The following is a 21384-nucleotide window of genomic DNA, read 5'->3' as shown; positions in this document are numbered from 1 at the left end:
AGAAATTACTCACAGATACAACAAAAAGGGAAAGAAAGGTAGGAAGTTTTAGCTGCAGCCAATAAAGGAATTACTTTCCCTGAAAAGGTTAAAAACTCAGGCATTTATTTTTGTTGCCATAATATTTGTCTTTGCAGGTTTAGCTTTCTTAAGAATCCCAAAGAAGATGCTGCGTCGGGAAAGATTTTAGTGACCTGGGTTCAAAGTCATATCATAGATCCAACATTTTCTCCGACAGCTTTGGTTTTAAAGTAACCCTAATGCTGGACCAAATCTGTGAAGTGAAGTGACTGTCCGTATTTATATCACTCTGAAGAGAGCTTTTAGTGATTACAAGGTTGATCCAGCAAGTTGTTGAATGCCTTCAACTTCTGTCAGCTTCAGAGGAAGCCAAGGGTGCTCAGTGCACGGGTGAGAGTGCTCAGCACCCTCAGGACCCGGCCCAATGGGGTTTTTCACATCAAAAGGTCAAGTAGAGGGCTTTGCATTTCAAGCTATAGAGTCACTCATTTTTCTCTCTTAAGGTAAAAACCATGTGATTGGAGAGTGTGTGATTAACTGTTAAGGAAACAATGTCCATAATGATATATAAAGGTGTTGCTTTCAAAAGTTGTGGTTGGGTTTCTTCGGAGGTGTTAAATATATGGTGGTCCAACACCGTGCAATTCATGAATGCTAAGAATAAATATAAGCTTATTTCTGTGATGGTGATTTACTACGGAGCAATTTTGAGCAAATATATTCACATTATAGGATATGAATACAAATCAAACATAACTGAGCTGGTCTTTATGAGAATGAAGTGTCAGTACATTTGAAAATATGTGTAACGCCAAACTTTAATCATTTTACCAGCACGTTAATATTCCAATTGATTATTCTGTGTTCCTCCTGAATGTTTAAGGTTTTGCTACTGATTTGTCTGCTGCAAGCATTGCACACCTTCCAGGGCTAGCTGGCACTTAGGCTCTCCCAGTTTGGGATACTACTGGTCTGATTCAGTGTGATAAAAGAGCTTATCCTGTTGCAAAGCCCTTGCCTCCATATAGAGTATAGAGACGGGGAAAAATAATGGTGGAACTAACAAGTTCCATGTGGGCCTTCAGCAGCATCAGATTGGCTTTCATTGCACCTCTTCTCCAGGAAATGTGATTTTCCTGGAATGCAGATCCCAAGGTGAGACTCCATCTTCATGTCTGTGCATGAAGTATTTTATACAATCTCAGCTCCTGGAAAAGTAATGGGGTTCTTATTGCAGTGACATTACACTTGCTCAGGTAGGAAGGTGGCCCTGGGCTTGCTCGCATTCTTGAGTTCATTGCTCTCCTACGTGTACAAAATTTAAGGAATTGCTTTTTTCAGTCTTTACTCAAACATTTTTAGGGCTTCACCACAAGGACAGAAAAAGCCAGGAGACCTGGGTGGGGAATAAAGGGCACAGAGACGGTTTCTGCTTTAGGATCTTTCAATCCAAGAGAACATTAATGGATGCGTATAAGAGAGGAGGAAACCCAGAACTTGTCATCTTGACAGCAGCTGCAGCATACCAGGAGATTAATCCTGATGAATTCAAAAAGGAATTTGAAGGAGAGTTGGGAGGAAACTGGTGAAATAACTTTGGGGGTGTTTGCAGGGAAAGCCTCCTCTGCCTGGAGGGCAGGGCTGGAGAAAATGCAGCGTTTCAAGGGTCTGCAGTCTGTAATTGGGAGGGGAGTTGTCATTGTGTCCCTACATGGGGATGGCACACACCAAAGTGCCCTGAAAGTGAAGTTTTTACTTGAGGGGATGCATAGGAGAATGAGGTGATAAAAGAGTTCATAGATAGAAGAGAGACATTACAGGGAAAAGGAGTGGAATAAGGAAAAAGCAGCAATATTTGTCTGTGATTGTGGTAGTTCTGGTCAAAATACAGCTACTGAGGCTTTAAAAAAATTCTGTATAGCCAAAAATATTGTATTGGTAATTAAAATTATGGCAACAGTGCTAAAAACATCTATGGCCTACAGAACCTTTCAAAAGATGGACAGAACAACAGAAATTAAGCAGAAAGAAAGGAGGAACTATCTGGGAAGGCAGGAGTAAATCATGACCACAAACCCCTGGCTGTCTGGCGCTGTTTATCCCAGCCTTGCTCTGCTTCCCTGGCTGATAACACAGCCCACCATACACCCGGGCATTGTTCTGACACTGAAAGATGAAGCGGATTTTTTACGAGCCGTAACCCTCCACCACGCTTTCCCCCACAGCACCTACTGCCTCACTCTGGTCCCTTGATCCCACTTTCCTTCCCCCAAAACCAGTGTGTTTATTGGGACCAGTGCAATGGAAATTCCACTTACTGTTTATATCTTAGGTTTCTCTTTCCTTCATATATTTCCCTGGGAATTTGGGCAGTATAGATTCTTGCTCCACACCCATGGCTTTGTCTTTGCCTCTTTTTCCTGAATAATTTTCCCCAACTGCATTTCCATGGAGCAGCTGTTTGTGTTTAAAAACCACCTGCACAAGTAGTTCTGTTTTCAGTGGAAGAAAATGTTGCTTGTAAAAGGAAAAAGCCCTAAGGTGTTGGAGTTTGCTGGAAGTTTTAATTCGATGCGTATTTTTTCCTACTGATTGATGGCTGTTCGAAGTGCAACTTTAGCCCTTGATAACTAATGAAACTGGGTGGTACTAACAGTCACCGTCTGGCACAGTGGTGTGTAGTTAAACTGAGCCCCTGTGAGGAAGGAGATTGGGTTTTGACCCAGCAGGAAAATCCCAGATCCCTAACTTTTGCAAAGGAGAAGAGTGAGAGATGGTGAAAGAGGAGCAGCACCTTCACAGAGAGTGAAACTGCTGTGCAAAAGGCTGAACTCTTGCATGGTTGGGCAAAGACGAAGAAAATGTGACACATGCAGAACACAAGACCTCCTAGGAAAGGAGGATGGGCACCAGGGAAAATCTCACCTTCGTTTAAAGCTCGTGGGAATTTTGGGGACTTTTTCTCAAGGGCTCCTGAGTATAATGGGGAGCGATAACATTATTTCCCAGCCATGGCTAATCTTGAGGAGTTGAGGCTTATGTTACACTCGTGTATTGTGCTGGGTGTTTGTGAAGCCATCAAGTGCAGCCAGAAGTGGTCCTGAGCCCAGCCCAGCCCCGGGAAAGCCCTGTTTGCTCTCTCCAGGGGCCCTCCTTGGCCTTTCTCTTGCTGCTCCTAATGCCCTCCCACCTCTCACTCCTCTTCAATTCTCCTTGCTATGGCATGATTCTACTTTAATTTCTTTCCAAGTGGTATTAATTCTTTAATTTCCAAAGAGCCAGCTGGACTGAGTACCCGAATCCTCTCCAGTTTCCCAAAAAGCTCCTGTGTGCTTGGTGCTGCCTCTGCTTGGCAGCATGTGATGCTCACAGGAGAAGTAACCACTTCAGGCCAACAGTAAATGGCAGCAAATTCTGCCTTTCAGCCCTAGCTGAGGCCATTAGATGATGATTTCTTGCTGCAAAGCTGGCACCAAACCTCTGCTGACCCGGTCTATAGTAGAAGGTCATTTATGTGTCCCATACCAGATGATGGAAACAGTAGCAGTGAGGGTCGTAGCAAGCTAAGAAATAAATAGTACCAAGGTTTGAAGAGCTTTACACCACTATTAACAGACATCTAGGCATATTTATATATATATATTCAGATGTATTTAGGACTTAATGAGTATACTTGTTTATTCTGCCATCAATCCCATCCAAACTGAAGAAATTTCCAGAAGCCAGGCTAGCTGTGTGTGGCAGAAAAAAAACTTCTGGAACATAAAAAACTGATTCCTACCTCCACTGCCTCCCAGTCTTCCCTTCTCCCTACCTGCAGCTTTGCTGTCCATAGGCAGCAATGACTGTCCTCCAGCTGGGGTTTGGGTGGGATGGTGGAGCCTTCTTCATGCCAGCCAGACTCCTTTGCAGTAAACTGGGGAAATTGGAGAGGTCTTGGCATACCAGGGCTTGTAAAGGTCTTGTAAATGGCTCATGCAAAAAAAAATTTCCAAATGGAAACAGCACTGTGCCTGAAATTCAAAGTAGCTTTGATAGGAAAGAGCGGTAAATATAAGCCTTTCCACCTCTGCGGGTATATTGTAAATGCCAGACAGTGGAAAACCAGTAAAGAAAAAAGCATCTGAGAGCAAAGACAGCACTTGGGAAGTTAAACTCGCTTTTTGGCTGTGTATGAGCTGAACCCAGCAGGCATTTCAGACACAAGTGGTTTCAGCATAAAGGCCACTGCTGGTGTTTGGGAAACCACTTGGTGTTGTGCACTGGTGGATGCTGCTCTTGCCATACAAATCCCATGGTGTTTTAGGAGGGCTGCCAGCACAAAAAACCATTCTTTTCTCACTCAGTGCACCTTAGGCCTTAGAAACTGAGGAAGAGTTTGGTGGAAAGCATCCTGCTGGGTCCTGGTCACTGTAACAAGATGGAAAACTCCACAAACTCTTTTGGCATGAGGGTGGCACATTTGGGATGTGTGAGAGGGAAGGGATAGGAAGGCAGGTGAGACCTGATGGCCAAACAACAAAGGGATTCCCAGCAGAGAAGTTCTGACTGTGATCACTGTCCTCAGGGGAGGTGGCATCTGTCTCCTAACATAGACACTGTTGTATTTATCTAAAATCTCAGAGCTGTAAAACCGGAGCTCAGTGTTTGCAGGGTAAAGAGTGACTTCACTGGGGAGGGTTCCTTAACAGACCTGAAAGAGAAGTGAGCAAATCCATTACTGCTCCTTACTCAGCCTTCGTGTAGGTTATCTTTCTGTCAGTATTCTGCTAATCTCAGAGCACCAGAGCTTTGTTTGTGTAGATGCTGGTGCCTAAATAGGTCTGAATAGAATTTCAAACATTATATTCATCTATAAATGTCACTGCTCACAATCACGTAGCCAAGACAAGCAGTTCTGCAAAACCTGCATGACTAAAATTTAAACAGGTTGCAAGAAACCTGTTTAAAAAGGTTAGCAGTGTGGCTGGTTTGCTAAAGGAGTGTTATTTGCTGAAGAAATCACCATGTAGTGCTTAATAACAACAGCAGAGAGTGTGGTTGCATGCGTTTCATGAAAGAAGTGGAGAAAGTGCTCTAGACAACCTTTTCGTTGCTATTTTGGAGCACAAATTCAGTTTGTGAGTGCTTGCAAAATATCTGTTGTCATCTGCTCATGCAGAACTTCTCTGCGACACCTCTGCAGGCAGGTGCTTTAAGTGTATATATAAATTCATCTTCGTAGTGGCCACTGGTGCCACAACAAATGTCATTCCAAACAAACTCTCTGCTACAGGCTCTGTTGGAAATCATCATTTAACACATCATTTAAAGTACATCAGAGTGAATCTCACACAACCTGACCGTAATAATTCCCTTCCCAAATTAACTCTTTTTTTAACATTTTGACATTAAGAATAGAGGCAAAGTCCTTTTAAACACGTGGCTGCTTTGGTTTGGTACTGAGCATTGGGAAATGAGGGTTTATAGTGCAATGGCTAATTATTATTTGTCATGTGAATTTCACTAAGTAAATCACAGTGTGTATACAAAAATTACACAGATAGCCTGTTTGCTTGCTCATTTATTAAAATTCAGCTTGCTGTGCCTAAGAGGGCTGCCCAGGAGTAATCCTCTCTGCTCTCCCAGCCTGTGCAGGAGAAATCTAGAAGATAGGATCTCAAACCGTTTGCCAACTTTCCCCCTGCGGTCAGTGAGGATGCATAACTTTCTTTTTATTAACACCATTAAATTCAGTGGCTCCTTTCAGCTGATTGAATTCATGCATTGCAAGTGGCCATGCAGTTCCACGTAGCCGTTCAGGCGTTGCATGCAGAGCTGGTGTGTTTTTGGAAGGGCTCCATACCTTACCAGGAAAGTAGAGGGAAGCTTCTTGAGAGACAACCCTACCAGCCTTCATCTTGATTTATAGTGCACGTTATGGTTTTGAATAGTATTTGCAATCAGGTAGGATGAGCTGTGACTCTCCTTTGTTTCCAGTCCATGCATTCAAGCTGGCTGTTTTCTATCTTGTCTTGGGCTCTTGCTCACCCCACACAGCTCTCCAATGTGTAAAACAAGAGAGCAATTACTCTTTGTATCACCTACAATCCATCTAACCTACATTTTCACTCTTATTTTGGAGTCGATGTTGCCTTAGATATAAATCAGTGCACTGGGTTCAGTGTGTTCCTGTTCCAGCACTTCTCAAAGGGTGTGAACAGTTACATATTTATTCAGACTTGTGCCTTACAAAGTACATGGCTGCAGAGACAAATTCTTCTTTATTGTTTGTTTTACGGTGCTGTTAAAAAGGGTGACTCTAACTAATGCCAGCTGATGAGTTCAACTGTAAAATTATGGTAACGTGACAGAAGAAACAGCAAGAAGAAAAAACAAAATTCAGAATGCTGAGCTAGGAGAACAGAACTGCCACCATCCTCCAGCCTGTCCTCTTCCATGGCATTTTTATAATTTTATAAACCCATTTTCCTACCCCACCTTTCCCTGTGACTTTCCCATTGTATGCAGTCTGTGCAAATATCTGTTTTATAACGTGTTTATCACAAAGCAATGTGGGCTGTACACCAAGTAATGTTCCTTCTCTGACGGCTAAACAAACACTTGAATTGTTGCCCTCTCTGTCCAAAAGGCAGTCAGGGCTCTTCTATTGCCCTCAGTGGAGTCAGGATTTCATGATGGGAATATTTCACACCTCGCTCTTCACTTTGGGTGTGTTTCTGCTGACTTTACAGTAGATCTCCCTGTATGATCCTGGTTGTTTTCTTTGATCAAGCTGGCATCTTCAATATTGGCACGTCCCCAGCTGTGTAAGCAGCATCTTCCCCCCTTTCCACAGTGCTCCTGGGGGTCACTGGCACGGGGGCCAATTGTCATTCTGAGCCTCTTTGTGCCACAGCCATGAGTGTCTCACACAGCGCTTTGGGTCAGGTGAACAAGGCTGGTATCAGACCAGCTCTGCAGCCTCCTGGGGACTGCCCAGGAACAGCTAAATATATTTTTCCTAGTACATGACTTCACCACAGCAGCAGGGAGATACCATCTTGCCCTTTGTGTTGGGGCTGGATGACATTTTCTCCTTTCCCAAGCGGCCCTGTCCCGGCTGGCAGGGAGGAGCGGCACAGCCCTCAGCCACTGCCCGGCAGCTTGCCCAGATCTCCCTGATAAGCAGCAGGGAGCTGGGAAACACCAGCCTGGCTTTCTGTTTCAGTGCTCAAGCTGGTCTCGATGCCACGTCCTGGATTCGAGCTTGGAGAGGAATATTTTTGAGTACTGCTTATGGAATAGCACTTGGCCTTGCTTTCCTTCCCTGGGAGCGTTGGGTAACAGGCATTCATGTCAATACTCATTTTTATTTGTTTTGCCCGTTATTAAATGTGAGCAAACATTCGGGTCTGTGGAGGTGTGTGGATGTATCCATGTGCTTATCCCCCTGCACAGGCACAGGCTGCTGCCATAATCAGTTCTGCCTGGGAAGAGTGGCAGGAGGAAGGGTGAGCAGCTGGGTGCTGACACGACCTTCCCAGCCCCATACTCAGAAAGGGTCTGAGGTCACTAGTGTCCTTCCGAATGCACCTTGCATCCCCAGCTGATTTGCAAAGAGGTTAATTCGAAAAGAACCTCACTTTGGGTATTTGCAGGGTTTTCCTTTTAGGGCCTTCACGCCAAGGTCTGCAGTGAGGTCAGGTCTAGCAGCTGGATTCACACCTGCATAGGCTGGCTCTTCCCAACAGCAGGTTGGGCCTCCCACGTGCAACCTGGATGTGAAGTTCCTCTCATCTGAAGGTTGCTTAAATATTGCACTTGCACAGAAAATATCACAGAATTCAGTATACACATGGAGTTGGCATCTTATAACTTGCAAATTTTGCAAAGTCAATCGCTTGTTGATTGGAACTCCAAGCTCCCCAAAGACTCATCACACCCAGCACAATATTTTTGTAGGTGCTGATAATTAATGGAATTAAGCAAATCAGATGCTATCTGAAGCAGTGATATACCCCAGAAAAGAAAGGGCACAAAATTCCCCAAAGCATAAATCATCATTAGTTATTATTTTTTACCAAAGGCATGTGACAGGAATATGGCTGGCACCAGTACAGAGGCACCATTAAAAAGGAAGAGCATCATTTTAGGGTTGGACCAAGTAATTTATTTTCTGGGAAGCCTTTAGCAGAATCAACCCATTTGTGGGGTTTAAAGAGTTTGGTTCACTTATTTACTTTGGATTTTCGTGTTCACTTTCATCCCCTTTTGTACTTCCTTGGACAAAATCCAAACAGGCAAAGTAACTAGAGAAAAGCTGTTCTCACCATAGGGAAATAATGTATTATGCTAATTCCAATTAAAGGAAATATCTTAAACTTCAAATATAGCCTTCAAGAGAGAAATGAAAAGTGTGGAAATTAACATTCTTGCCAGATTTTCAGCTCAGTTCTGCATACTCAGGGGGTTTGGGTCAGGCTCAGATAAGCATCCAAAATTTGGGGATGTTTATCCAAACGTTATTTCTGAACCTTCTAAGTTCACTCCTGACTAATCATAATGGATTTAGTGGTAGCAGGATATGAATGTACAACATTTAGCTTAGAAATTGGCAGCTCCTCATCGTTTCACAGCTAGGAGACTTTGACCAAATATCAACTCTGCTAACCAAAACAAAATAAAATAATGCCTTGAGTTGGTCTCCAGCCATACCACCTTAGCTACAGCCCTAGAAGACCTTCCAAGCAGGGCTGGGACAAGGCAGGCTTGGCTGGGGGACCTCCATGGAAAATATTGATGTTACTGGAAGTGTCCCCTGTGATTCAGGAGGTGACACTTCCCCCAGGTCGGTGTTGAACCCATGTAATGGTTACGGGTATGGAGATTCCTTTCAGATTTGGGAGGTTTCAGAGGGCTGGGTCATTAAAGATCTTTTCTTAAAGGCTCATACATTAACTCCATGTTCACCTGAAATGCCCAGGCAATCAACAACCCCATTACACCACCAGTGAGGTCCTGGCAGGATGTGGTTCTCCCCGTTCACTGGTTGCTGCTCCATCCCCGGGCTGTTTGCTTGTTCAGTCATGAGCGACACGAGCTCCCTGCAGAGTTTGCTGTTAGAGGTGTTTGGAATATCATTAAGAAGCAGGTCTTTTTCTCTGATTTTGCCATCACACCCTTGGTCTTAAACACAGGGGAGGGGAGTTGCATCCTACCACTCTGCTATAGGCTCCTTCCAACTTATTGTACCTTTTACTATAATTAGAAAGCCATAATATCAGATAAGGAGATGCTGTAGATCTATCCTGCATGGATATTATCCTTCAAAACACCATCAGGCTGCTCCCAAGTCACTCACCCATCTCTTTTCCCCCATACCTTTGATTTTAGTCAAAGGATGTCACCCTAAGTAGTTGTATTTGAACATTGAAATTCATGCCAGGAATGAATCCATCCAAGTGCAAATTCTCCCCTAGTAAAAAAAAACAAAAAACATCAAAATGCTCAGTGAAGTTATATCAGGAATGAATTTGACCATGTTAACTTGGATTGCAGGTATACAGTCTACTCCTCAAAATCCCTTCTGATTTGCTCAGACTTACCTCTGAATCACAGATAGTAAATCTGCAGGGTTGTAACAGAAGACATTAGATATTGATATAGAAATAACAGATATTGAAAGTTCTAGTTTAAGGGAAGAAAAGTCTGTCATTGAGAGAAATAACAGATGTCAAAAAATGTTCAATATATATTCGAATATAGTCTTTCAGCTATAGGATTTTTTAGAAGTTCAGTGTTTGCACATTCAAGATACATCATGAAATACATTTTATAGAACTTTGCTGGTGTTCTTGCTATTTCCCTTGCATCTTTCTCCTGAAACCAGCAGAAATAATCCCTCACTTTCTATCAAACTTTCTATTAACAAGTAACATAGATGTTCTACTGTGGAGGATTTTGACAGTTTAAACTAAGCACCTGTTTCTGTCTAATGTAGGTTTGGCAGGATGCTGTGTTTGGTGTAGCTCATGCCACTCAGATGTCAATTTTTTCTTCATTAGGCAAATAAATTAGTGAACTACACCATGCTCTAAAACTCGCATCAATCTCCCATCACATTCACTCTTTTTTTTTTTTTTTTTGTTTTGGGTTGCCTTCTCCTTCCAAGGCAAATGAGCAACTTGAATTTGAAGTGGATGCTTGGGTTAGGGAGTGATTTTTGTGTGTGTGTTTCTGCTATAACATCAATGATCACAGCAGCTGCATCAGGAGCATTTTAGCATCCAGATGGATAAAAGTTTGTGGGGGGATCACTGCCCAATAAATTCAACACTTATCACTGTTGATGCCATCAAGATATAACCAAGGATGTTTAGAAGGAACAGAGAAAACATCAATAATCTGAATTGCCTGGTGCTTGTAGAAACAGTTCTTGCGAGTCATCGTGGTAGCTGGTTTTGGTTTTAGAAAAAGCAGAAACTGCAGAAAAACTGTTCCAAATGGTCGTGAGGACGTGATAGGCTTCTGTAATTTCAGGGAGAAAAATCAGAAAATCATGTAACATATGACTGTTGATAGCTGCAAGAGGAACAAATGCTTTCCATCCTGAAACACTTCGTACCATCAGCATTTCAACAGCTCCTATTTAGACATTAAAAAGAAGACATTTTTTATTATGATTTCTTGGGCTCTGATCAGCAATGTAGAAAAAAGCAAGCAGGAACGTATGGTTGCTTATCCTTCCTTCTTGTTTCCTTTTCCTCTTAAGTTCTTGAAAGGTCGTAAAATAGAGAAATAAAAAAGCCACTGAAGTGTAGTTTTGTTAACTTTATCTTCTGAACATTAAACATTGTTTCAAATTTCTTATGGTACATAAAATGTTTTGCCTTGCTGTATCATGTGTACAGAACTTCAAAAAGTAAATGCGACAGCTCAGAAAACGTAATGGATGTGTAATAACAGCTCTTTAGATCTCCTGATTTTAGCATAGCATCTTTTTGTTCCCAAAGGTGCTTTTAACATGATATCTAAAGCTATTTCTGAAGTCATTTATTTTTGCATGGTGATAGGTCTTATTTTGTAATTAGCCCATGCTTCTATCTTGCTGGAGTGTGTGAGCCCCCCTGAAATGTTTAGTCCTCATCAATCCTTTTTGTTTCCCTTCCAAAGGCATCCACCCCAATAACTCCCATTTCACAGATGCAGTACATCCCAGCTGCCTTCAGCACCTTCTACGAAAACATTTGGAAATTGTTGCATTGGAGCAGAGTTCAGTTCTTCCTGTTGGGCATTTTCAACATAAAGAAGTTTCTGCTGTTTGCCTTAAATTCATTCAGCACATGAATTTCAGCAGATGGTTTTTAACCACATTTGCCCCACATCCTGCCACTGCCGGCCACCGCGGTGCTGCGAAAGGGCTGCCAGCAGCAGGAGACCTGGGTTGCCCCACTGAGCTGGAGTTTGGGCAGACACGAGTTGCTAAATCATGATTTAGTCTATTTGGGGTGTCTCTTGTGTGTCCAGACATAATTTGTTGTGATGGGAAGTGGTGCGAGCACAGTGGGAGTGGTGGCATCGCTGGCGCTCGTTAATCTGCTGTCATTTGCATATATGCAATGCAGTGAGGTTAACAGGATTTCCCTGATGCCCTGTCAGCAGCAGCAATGGGGTTGTTTTCCTCCAGTGTGTCAAGCAGGCTGCTGTTAATCAGTCACCGTCGGGCTTCTTGTGCCAGCTCCTCTGCTCAGTCTGCTGCTCTGTCCACAGCAGCAGCTGCAGCAGGGAGGGGCTTCGGGTACCAGCACGGGTCCAAAAAAGCTCCAGGGGTAAAAAGAACAAATTTTAATATTCAGTGCAAAGTTTTATCCCCCTCGTGTCTTCGTAAGTGAGCACAAAGGGAAGTTTGAAGGCATGAATGATGCCTTAAGTTTTAGCTTTCATGGCCACTGGGTAAGAAACATGTGGCTGCACTCAGTCCCTTGGGGAGGCAAAGCCTCCAGGGGAAGTTGGGGAGTGGCTCCACATCCAGCAGGGGCAGTGGGGCTATGGCATTAGCAAAGGAGGTTTATGAACCTTATCCTCATTCATTAACAACCCTGGGTACCCTGTGTCAGCTCTTTGCATACAAAATTCCTTGGAATGTCACCAAGTGAGTGCCCACTGACACTGGGTGCAGGGGCAAAAGGGGTGGTTGTGGTGGGACGCTCCTCGAGTGGCCTGGAAGTGTCAGGAAGCTTGGAAGCAAAGGCACGGAGAAAAGCTTGATAAATAAGGTGATGTGAAACTGAATCACTGCATGGAGATGAATCAAAATTATAAAATCAATAGGTATTGATCTGTATATATCACACAAATAACTGTGCCTGAAGAGGTGCCCAGATTTAACATGCTGATTATACAGCAGTCAGTGGGAATAACTTGAGATCTGAGGAGATGTTATGTTTTAGTTGTTCAGTGCTGCAGCTGAAGCTGACAATATCGTAGCTGAAGTCTCTTTCAAATTTTTTCCTGCTTGAAGTTCTTGGTAACAAGTCTATTTAATCAACAAACCAGAAGCGAAGAACAGATTTTTGGCTTACAAAATACTCTTGAGCCATCTAAAGCTGGAGTTCAAACACTACAAATTCTTCTAAAAGTATACATCTTTCATTTTAACTTCCATTTGCTTTTACTACTGGCCTCACTCATGCAAGCCAAGGTCACTGCACTTCAGATGTGTCTGCTGGACGCTTGGCTACTGACTGGAGTTGCAATGAATCACCAGGAACAGCATCATCTGTGGTCACCACACTTTGTGTGGCTGGTTGGAAATCAGATCAACAAGGTCTTTGTTATACTCTGTTCATATAAACCCCTTTTCTGGTATTCTTTTTGTACCCCTTAAACTGGTGGAGGTGCACTCTTTCAAAAGCAAAAAGATTTACTGGAGTTTTGGGGGTTTTTGGTCAGTCTTTGCCTCTGGCATTGATGTTCCTCCTTCTTTCCCATCAGTGGATGCATAAAGGAAGGAAGGATGTGCTTAACTCAGTGTGGGGAGTAGCTGTCATTATTATTGCTTTCTTCAAGGTTACTGCCATGTTCTTTTTCCCCAAATTTTGTCTCCTAAACTCAGGGTAAATACAAACCTAACAGGTGGGTAAAAAGGCTTCAGATCAGTTACTTGTCATACACAGGCAGGCACAGGTTGAATCTGCTGTAGAATTACTTCCCATCTTTATTCATGGGTTGAGAATATTCATTTTCCTTTGCTGGATTAGATTTGCTGCGTAGATTTCTGGGCATATAAATGATATTTTGGAATGAAACATTTTATAAATCATTCAAACCAATTCAGTTTCTTCTTGTCATAGAAGTATTTCTTGGTCCACAGCAACCTTGGTCTAAACCTACTGTTTTTCATTTGAGACAAAGCTCATGGATTAATTTAGAGAATGAAATAATTAAGTAATTCTGAAGTGCTAATGAGCCCTCATAACTCCCACTTGCATCTTTTATAGCCCCGTTAAACGCACCACAAGCTCTAGGGAAAATTGTGGTCATTCATATCGTGACAGATATTCTTGCTTTATCACCCAAGCTGACAGATATCCTTCGTGCAACACACAACTGGCTGGAGCTTCTGTTCACAATGCCCTGCAGGACAGCTTCTAGCTCCCATTTATTTCTGGAGGGCTCACAAATACAGCACTAAAACACTGTGCTCCAGCCCTCAGGTCCTGGAGCTGAAGGCAGTGGGAGGATCCAGGACTGACTTTGGTCTGGAGCTGGAGCAGCTCCTCCATCTCCAGCCCTGGGCTGCTCTGAGTGCCCTGTCTGACCCCAGGACTGACAGGAATCTTGTGTGGAAATGGGACTCTGTCTGGCCTTGATCAACACTTCTGGCCACCAGTTCAGCCCCAATGCTCTCAGGTCAGTGCTGTGTTCAGCACTTGGAGCTGCTGGTGTTTCCCTGGGGAATGTGTGACAGCCCTGGTCTCACTATGACTCCTTGAAAAGCCCACAGAGATGAGCACCTTCCTCAGCCAAAACAACAACAGCTCCTTAACCCAGTGGATCTCCTGGATTGAGCATTCCAGCACAGGGGAGCACAAGGAAAGGAATGATCTTTAGTGCTGTATTTACTATACCGGATTCTCAGCAGGACAGATCACGCAGCCTCTGAAATCCTTCCTGGTGGAAAGACATCTGTTCTTAACACATTGCCTCATTTTGCTTCTATGGACCCAAAAAACTGTGACTGAGCACAGGCCCATTCCCTGCTGCTTTTTGCAGCCACTTAGTGAGGTTTAGGAGCACACAGTGGAGTGGTTGGGGCAGTTTCTCCCCCTCTCCCTGGTGGGGATCGTGATCCATCTTATGCTCAGCGCTTGCATGATTGCTGGGGGACTCCTAGCAACAAGACTTGACATCATGAACTCCGTTTCACATTTCTGCCACAAAAGTCAAAGGCAGAGTTTGACGTATCCTCCCCAAAACTGCTTCTATAGGAGGAGCTTTCATTTATGGCACCAATCAGCACAATGTGCTTATATTTAAAGATCTGTTCCAAAGTATCAACTGCTCATTTCCAAGGCTAAAATATTTTCCTAGCTAAAAAAGGAGAGATAAAGTAGAATTTCTGCTACAGATGAGCCATATTAAAGCATGCAGGCTGTTTTAACTGGCAGTGACCAAGCAGACTCCCACTATTTATCCATGAGAAGCTGTAAGCACCAGCAGGCAGAGAGCAGTTTCTGTTCTTTGCACTCAAAGAAAAGGAGTAAAAAACAACTTCTCAATGAATGAAAATTATGTGAAAATATTGCATGAGAATCTGCCACTGATTTTCTCCACGAACAGAACTCTGTATTCCATCTGTAAAAATAAAATGGTAATCTTCCCATCTGGCACACTTTTTATCCCATCCATGCCAACTGTTAGATTTTAGGACAGAGTCTCATGTTTATTAGTTTTTTACCCACAAAGGGTCCCCGTTTTCAGTGGGACCTCTAGGTACTGCTGTAATGCTAATAATACTAATACTCATAATTCTGCTAGTGGCAAATTCAGCCCAACATCTTAGGCTTAAATAAATTATATGGAAAAATGGTTATAAAACAGCTGCCATCCTCCTTCAAATTCTGCAGGTCGTTTTGCATCTGCAAAACTCAGCTTGTGGATTGATATGCATCTTATGTGTTGTATCTTGGGAATGTTTTCTCTATGAATCTCACAAAAAAATCTGCAATATGGCTTGTGGATAAAAAAAAAAAAAAAGCCAGAAAAAAAATGCTTGAAGCTGTACCACTCACCTCTTTCCTCCTTCACATGCATGCCCAACTGCTGGTTTTTGGTTTTTTTCCCTTCCCCACTCTGTTTTATCAGTGTGGTGCTAAATTACCAAGTTTGAAATTTCTTCAGCAAATAAGGGATGCATGCCAGAACACAAGTGCCCCGAGGGATCTGAGTCTTAGGGGAAAAAGCCCTTAATCTCCAAGTTTATAGGTAGCAGCACTTTCCTGAAATTGGAAAATGTTCAACTCATTTATGAAAGAAATCTGCCACAAGGATACGCTGATGTTCACAGCTATTTCATTAATAACCCATTGTGATCCATGGGTTATAGGACAGGTTTATTTGGACACCTGCACCAAAAATATTCTCCCCCCTCCCTGCCCTGAATTCTCCCGATGAGCAAAATCTTTTCAGAGCAAACCAGGTAGCTCTCAGGGTAAGATTTTTTCCAAATGCATCAGGCACCTTTGCCCATGTGTGACTAATTTATGTGGAGCAGCACTTCTCCTGCACGCCCAGGTGGGCTGCTGTGCACGCACGGGGCCAGTTAAGCATTTACTGCTCAGGACCCTGAGCACAGCCAGGCTGGGGGACACCAAGGGCTCTGCCTGCCTGGTTGGGCAGCCTGAGCCACTCACAGGGCACCACTGCCCCAAATCTTTATGGCTTAATCCCAGGGAGATTGCCTGAGTACGGGATAAGGATCAGCTTTGCATGCTCCTCCACCAGCTGAATAAATTAACATTCCTGAATTTCAGTCCCTGGATTTGTCTGCCAAGCATGACTTGAAACGTTGACGGGGATTTTAGTGTATTTATAGTTTCACCACAAGCCCATAACAAAAAATTCTCCCTCTCCTACCCACAGGTAAATAATGTTTAACCCTACCATCAGGGTTTGGCAAGGCAGATGTTTTGGAGGCACGGTGGATCACCAGCCTGCCTTTAGTAGGGCATCTCTCTACTTGCAGGCGAGTGCCTTGCAATAGGAGGAGGATTAATCATTGCTATTAGAGCCCTCCCTTTCCTCCACAGCCTTCTCTTCCCGGGGATGATGAGTTAATTCAGCTGGAACAATGTTAGTTCATCAAGTTTTGTGGTTTATCTGAAAATCGAATGGCAGTAATTTCATATGGCAACTGACTTAATGCCCATTTAGTCCAGGTTTTAGACAACTCCGGTCGATGATCACAATGGGTTTAACACAAAACGTGGGAGGGATGAAACTGTAACATTGGTGCTTTCAGGCAGGTTTTCTTCCCTGCTGTAGAGCTGGCTGTGCTGGCTGTGTGCACGTGTGTTTCTGTGTGTAGGATGTGTATCCACTTCTTCTGAACCTCCCCCAGAACCATCCACACATGTGACACTTAAAACAGCAAATGCAAACCTGAAAATTTTAACATGAGTGTTTGACTTTTTATTGGGTGATAAATTGCTTCTTACTCTTATAAAGTCCACAGGTGTTTATGCCCACTCTCGCACGCCTAGTTAAAACTTTGGCTACAACAGGAATGCTTTGAAAATAGCCAGTCACTCCTAAAATTGATTATTAAAATAGAATTACCTGTTATGCATCACATTAATTCTTATTGTGTAAAGTTCTGTTGTTTAACCCCTTCAGTCTCCTTTGGCCTGGCATTTTCCTTGCTTCCATATTTTCTTCTTCATCCTTTTGGCTTGCAAATTTTGCTTTCAGATCATGAAAACCCAAATGCTTCCCCAGGACTTGCTCCCACACAATATCCTTGTGTGGCTCTTCCTGTGCCATGAGGGCTCTGGGACTGGAAGGAGTCTTCCAAAGGAGGCCTTCAAATTATTTGTCAAATGAGAAGGCTTGAAAATTTAAAAAATAGAAGAAATGGAGGGTTAATTGAGCCTTGTTGAATTCTTATGCACATACAAGTCTGCAAAATCCTTTTGTGCTTCCTCCCTCCTGGATATTATGCCTTCTCAGGGAGTATTTCTTAGGGATCTTCCATTTTTAGGGCAGCTTCTGCTAGAAGTTGTGTTTTCAGGCAGAGAAGCAGCAGCTACATTGGGTGGGAGCTCTGGCCACCCCACGTGGACCCTCTGTTGGCTTCACAGGTCCCACTGCTCCATCTCCAGATGAGCACATAATGGGAAGCAGGAGTGGGTGCAAACCTGAGGCATTTATTCAGTTGTATTTCAACAAGGATGAATGAGAAAGTGATTAAAAAAACTCAAGCAGGTGCTTTTTTGGTCATGTTGGTAGGATTTGGAGGGCTATGCTCATGATCTTTTACTCTCTGGGTGGTTAAGAAAGAAAAGAACCTTCCAGACTGCCCAGCACACACGGGGAAATGCAGAACAAGGGCATTGCCAATGGAATTTCCCAGATTCTCCAGGATTCTGGCTTCCTTTCAAAACACGAGAAAGGTGAACCGCAGGAAAACACAGCTTCTGAGTGGACAGCAGGCCAACAGCCACATCAGCCAGCCTTGCCTTGCCCTGGCTCTCGTAGGTGCTAGGACAAGCTGGCTAACGTGTGTTTCTCCCCAGACTTTTACCACAGCCAAACTCGTGCCAGACTCATCCAGCAGGGGCTGTCTCACCCTGTGGGGGCAGTAACCTCGAGTGTGAAAATGGCCCTGGCTGGATTTGAGGGCTTCCAGACTCTTCTGTAATGGAAGTAATGAGCCCTGCAAAGGAAAAGAGCAACAGTCCTCAGCATCCAGCGCCACAGCACGTGCCTTGGCAGGGAGAGCTAGGGAAAGGTTTGGAGGAGGAAAGCATTGCAAGGACTGTGCTCACAGCAGGGGTGTGGACCAGCAGCACTGCCTCCTCCAGCATCAAATTTGGGGTGTGCTGTGAGGGCTGTGGTTTGTTTGCAGTAAGGCAAACCTCATGTCCTGCCACAAGGAAGGGTGTCTGCAGGATTTCCTCCCCAAGACAGGAGTAAAATCACCCAGGCAGCCAGATACCAGCCACTGACACATTTTTACATCTTCCTGATCGATGAAGTAGGTAAACCTGCTGCGATTTCCCTTCTCCCGGTTTGCAGTAACACCCAACATCCAAAAGGTTTCAGGCTCAAAACCCAGTGCCAGAAAACTCCTTCCCACCAGGCAGACCCTGCTCGAGTTGGTGTGGGCACCAACACCCACCCTCACCTCTGGAATGTGCTGGGGTACAGGACAGGAGGTCTGCTGGGATCACACACCAGGATGAGAATACAGGGCTGGGCTGTCGGGCTCAATTGGGATATGAAGGAACATGCTGTTTTAGCCCACGTTTTAATGGGAGAGAAGAAGTGGAGCCTTTCTGCTCAGTACTTGGGTAGCTGGCTTCTGCCAGCTGTGTGCTGTCACAGACCATAACAGGGAGTGCAGCAGCACTTGTGGGAGCACGGGGATGGCTTCACCCACACCAGGACCCCAGCACTACCAGGGACACTCCTGTGTCCCTGTGGTGCATCTCCCTGCATGGGCACCAAGCATTCCCAATGAATTGCTCTGTGACTGCTCAGCACTCAGAGGAGAGCAGACCAACTCAGGCTCTGCCTCTGTGCACGGCTGTGCTCCGCAGCTCCCCGAGCACAGCTCTGTCCCCGCAGGCACAGCAGAGGTCCTTCAACTTTTTTATTGCCTGCACATGCACCGCTGTAACTTTTTTGCAAGAATACGGGGTAGTTTATTTTTTTCCCCCAAGGCAGTAGGTACTTTTGGGAGGGGGCAGGGGTGAAATGTGTGTTTTTCTGCACACCCCTCATTTCACACTGGTAAATGTCCTGCTATGGTGGGTTGGGGAGGGCAGCTGTGGGGGTCCCTGACTCAGCTGGAGGTTCCAGGCTTCGCTGCCAAAACAGGACCCCCTCCACTGGCAGGGTGAGCCCCAGGGGTCCCTGGAGCCCTGCACTGCCCTGGGGAAGGGGGTGCAGGGCACAGCACTGATCCCCCTGCATCCCACAGCCAGGCTGGGGGGAGGAAACCCACCCTCCAGCAGTGCCGGCAAAGCCAGTCTGACCCGAGCAAATGAAAATAATCAAAAGTAATTAGAAGCGTGCTGGACTGCTCCTCAGAGATCTGTGCGAGAGAATAAACATGCCGGAGCCCTCCGAGCCACTGCAAAGGCCCATGTCTGAGCTGTTAGGTGCCCTGACCTTGTCCACATAAAGACGTGATTTATGAAGTGCAGGGCACAGCAGCAGGGCTTCTGTCTTCTCCAGGAGAACCAAATTACTGAGGTGGAGATTAACATGCTTTCAGTTGGGCCCATTTCCAGACCAAGGGAAATTTCTTATTTACATTTTTTTTTACCTTTAATTTTCTCCTCCTCTCCCTCACTTGGAAACCACCTTTTGGCTGGGAGGGATGAGCCAGGCAGAGTGTGAGTGCAGGAGGAGCAGCAGGGACAGGGCACCAACGTGGGGGGCACTGCAATGCCCACCCCACTCCTTCATCAAGTGCTGGAAATTATCTGACTCTTCCCCCTGAAATCAGCAGCAACACTTGTATTTTCACCTGTTTTTATTTTTTTTTTTTCAAGTTGATATCCACAACACGGGGTAGGAGGAATTGACATGCAGAAACTGTGCCTTGTTGTTGTTTCCCAGGTCTGTCCTGGAGCATTTGGATATGTTAGGAAGCAGTTGTTTTCTGCGTGTTTGTTTCGTTTTGCTTTTCCTTTCTCTCTCCACGTTAATGCACTCAGCCAGTGTTTCAAACACTCATCACAATGTTAGCCAGGATGCTCAGTGTTGTGTTTAGTCACCTTGAGATATATAACATTAAACCCCTCTCGAAAAGGTGGTTGTGAAGCGGCTTGTCTACAAACGAAAGGATAATATTAAGCATAATACGAACATTTACGGTATTTAAAAAATCACCAGTGACTTGTCTGATTTTCCCCCATTGTCCTCGGCAGCGTTTGGCCCCAGGAAGCCCATTAAACGTGGACAGTGCCGTTATTTCATCTGGCTGTGGCCGAGCTGCTTTGCTTTGCTTTAATGATGTGCTGGAATGCACGATGCCCATAGGGTCTCCATTAGAAGAACTTTTACTTCTGGGACGACCATGAAGTTAAAGGCTTAAAAGAGGCATCAGTTTACAGCCTGGTGGGAATTACTAGCAGACTGGAGTACTAACTCCTGACTGCTCCACTAATAGAGCGACTTGTTTTAAATAAACAATTGCCAACGGGACCCTGTGGAAATATTTGGGCCTCTTGAAGGGCCCACCGAACCGTCGGAGGGGAGAGGGGGAAAGGCGGCAAGAGGCGTTTAAAAGATTGTCGCTTGAAAGAAGAAATACCTCGCCGCGTGTTGACGTGTGTATCCACATCCCCGGATCGGGATGTTGGAGGTCCCGACCGGCGGCGGGGCCAGGCTTGACCCCCCGCGCCTCCACGCCCCGGCTCGGGGGCATGATCCTTCCTCCCCCTCTTCCTCCTCTGGCCGCGCTGGTTACACCCGAACCGCTGCGTGCGCTGCATGAAGGGGAACTTAAAAAAAAAAATTAGAAAAAGGGGTTTTCCCCCCCAAAAAAAGGGGAGCGGCGGCCCCGCTCCCGCTGGGGGCGCGGTGTGCCGGCGGCGAGCGCCACCCAGCGGCGGCGGGCGAGCCCCGGAGCGGGCCGGTACCGGAGCCGCTTTTGTTTATCCACCGGCCTTTCCTCCCTTTGTGGCACGGCCCAGGGGGAGGGAAGGGGGGGCTCCGGCTCCCTATCGGGGGCTCTGATCAGGCCGATGGGCTGGAGCAATCAGTTTCCCAGATTACTTGTATTTAATACACAATGCATCATAAAGCAAATCCCTCATCCTGACAGGGAGAAAATAGAACAGCTCATAGCGCGAGCCGGGCCAATTTATGGCTAAATTAAAAAAAAAAAAAAAAAAAAAAAAAAAAGGGAAAAGAGAGAGAGGGAGGAAAAATAAGAAGGAAAAAACCCCCCCAACAATAGGGAGCGGAGGGAGGGCAGGAACCCACGGCCCCGCACACCGGGCGGGCTCCGGTTCCCAGGCCCGGGCGCTCTGGGAATCTCCCACCGGGTTTTTTGAGGTTATTGACAAAGGATTTTTTTTTTTTCTTTTTTTCCTGTCCTACCTACCACCACTGCGTGCGGTTTTCTTCCCCCCCCCCCCCCCCCCC

At 45.0% G+C, this 21384-nt stretch overlaps 1 protein-coding gene across 6 annotated transcripts in view; it reads left to right on the top strand.

Moving 5' to 3' along the window:
* Nucleotides 1-21384, top strand: part of MECOM (MDS1 and EVI1 complex locus) — a 324276-nt gene that overhangs the window by 254297 nt on the left and 48595 nt on the right. The gene's annotated exons all lie outside the window — the stretch shown is intronic.

The sequence above is a fragment of the Pyrgilauda ruficollis genome, unplaced genomic scaffold (assembly GCF_017590135.1).
Source record: "Pyrgilauda ruficollis isolate IOZ18807 unplaced genomic scaffold, ASM1759013v1 scaffold21, whole genome shotgun sequence".
NCBI lineage: Eukaryota > Metazoa > Chordata > Aves > Passeriformes > Passeridae > Pyrgilauda > Pyrgilauda ruficollis.
The sequence above is the reverse complement of the archived record's forward strand: the minus strand, read 5'-3'. Positions and strand labels throughout refer to the sequence as shown.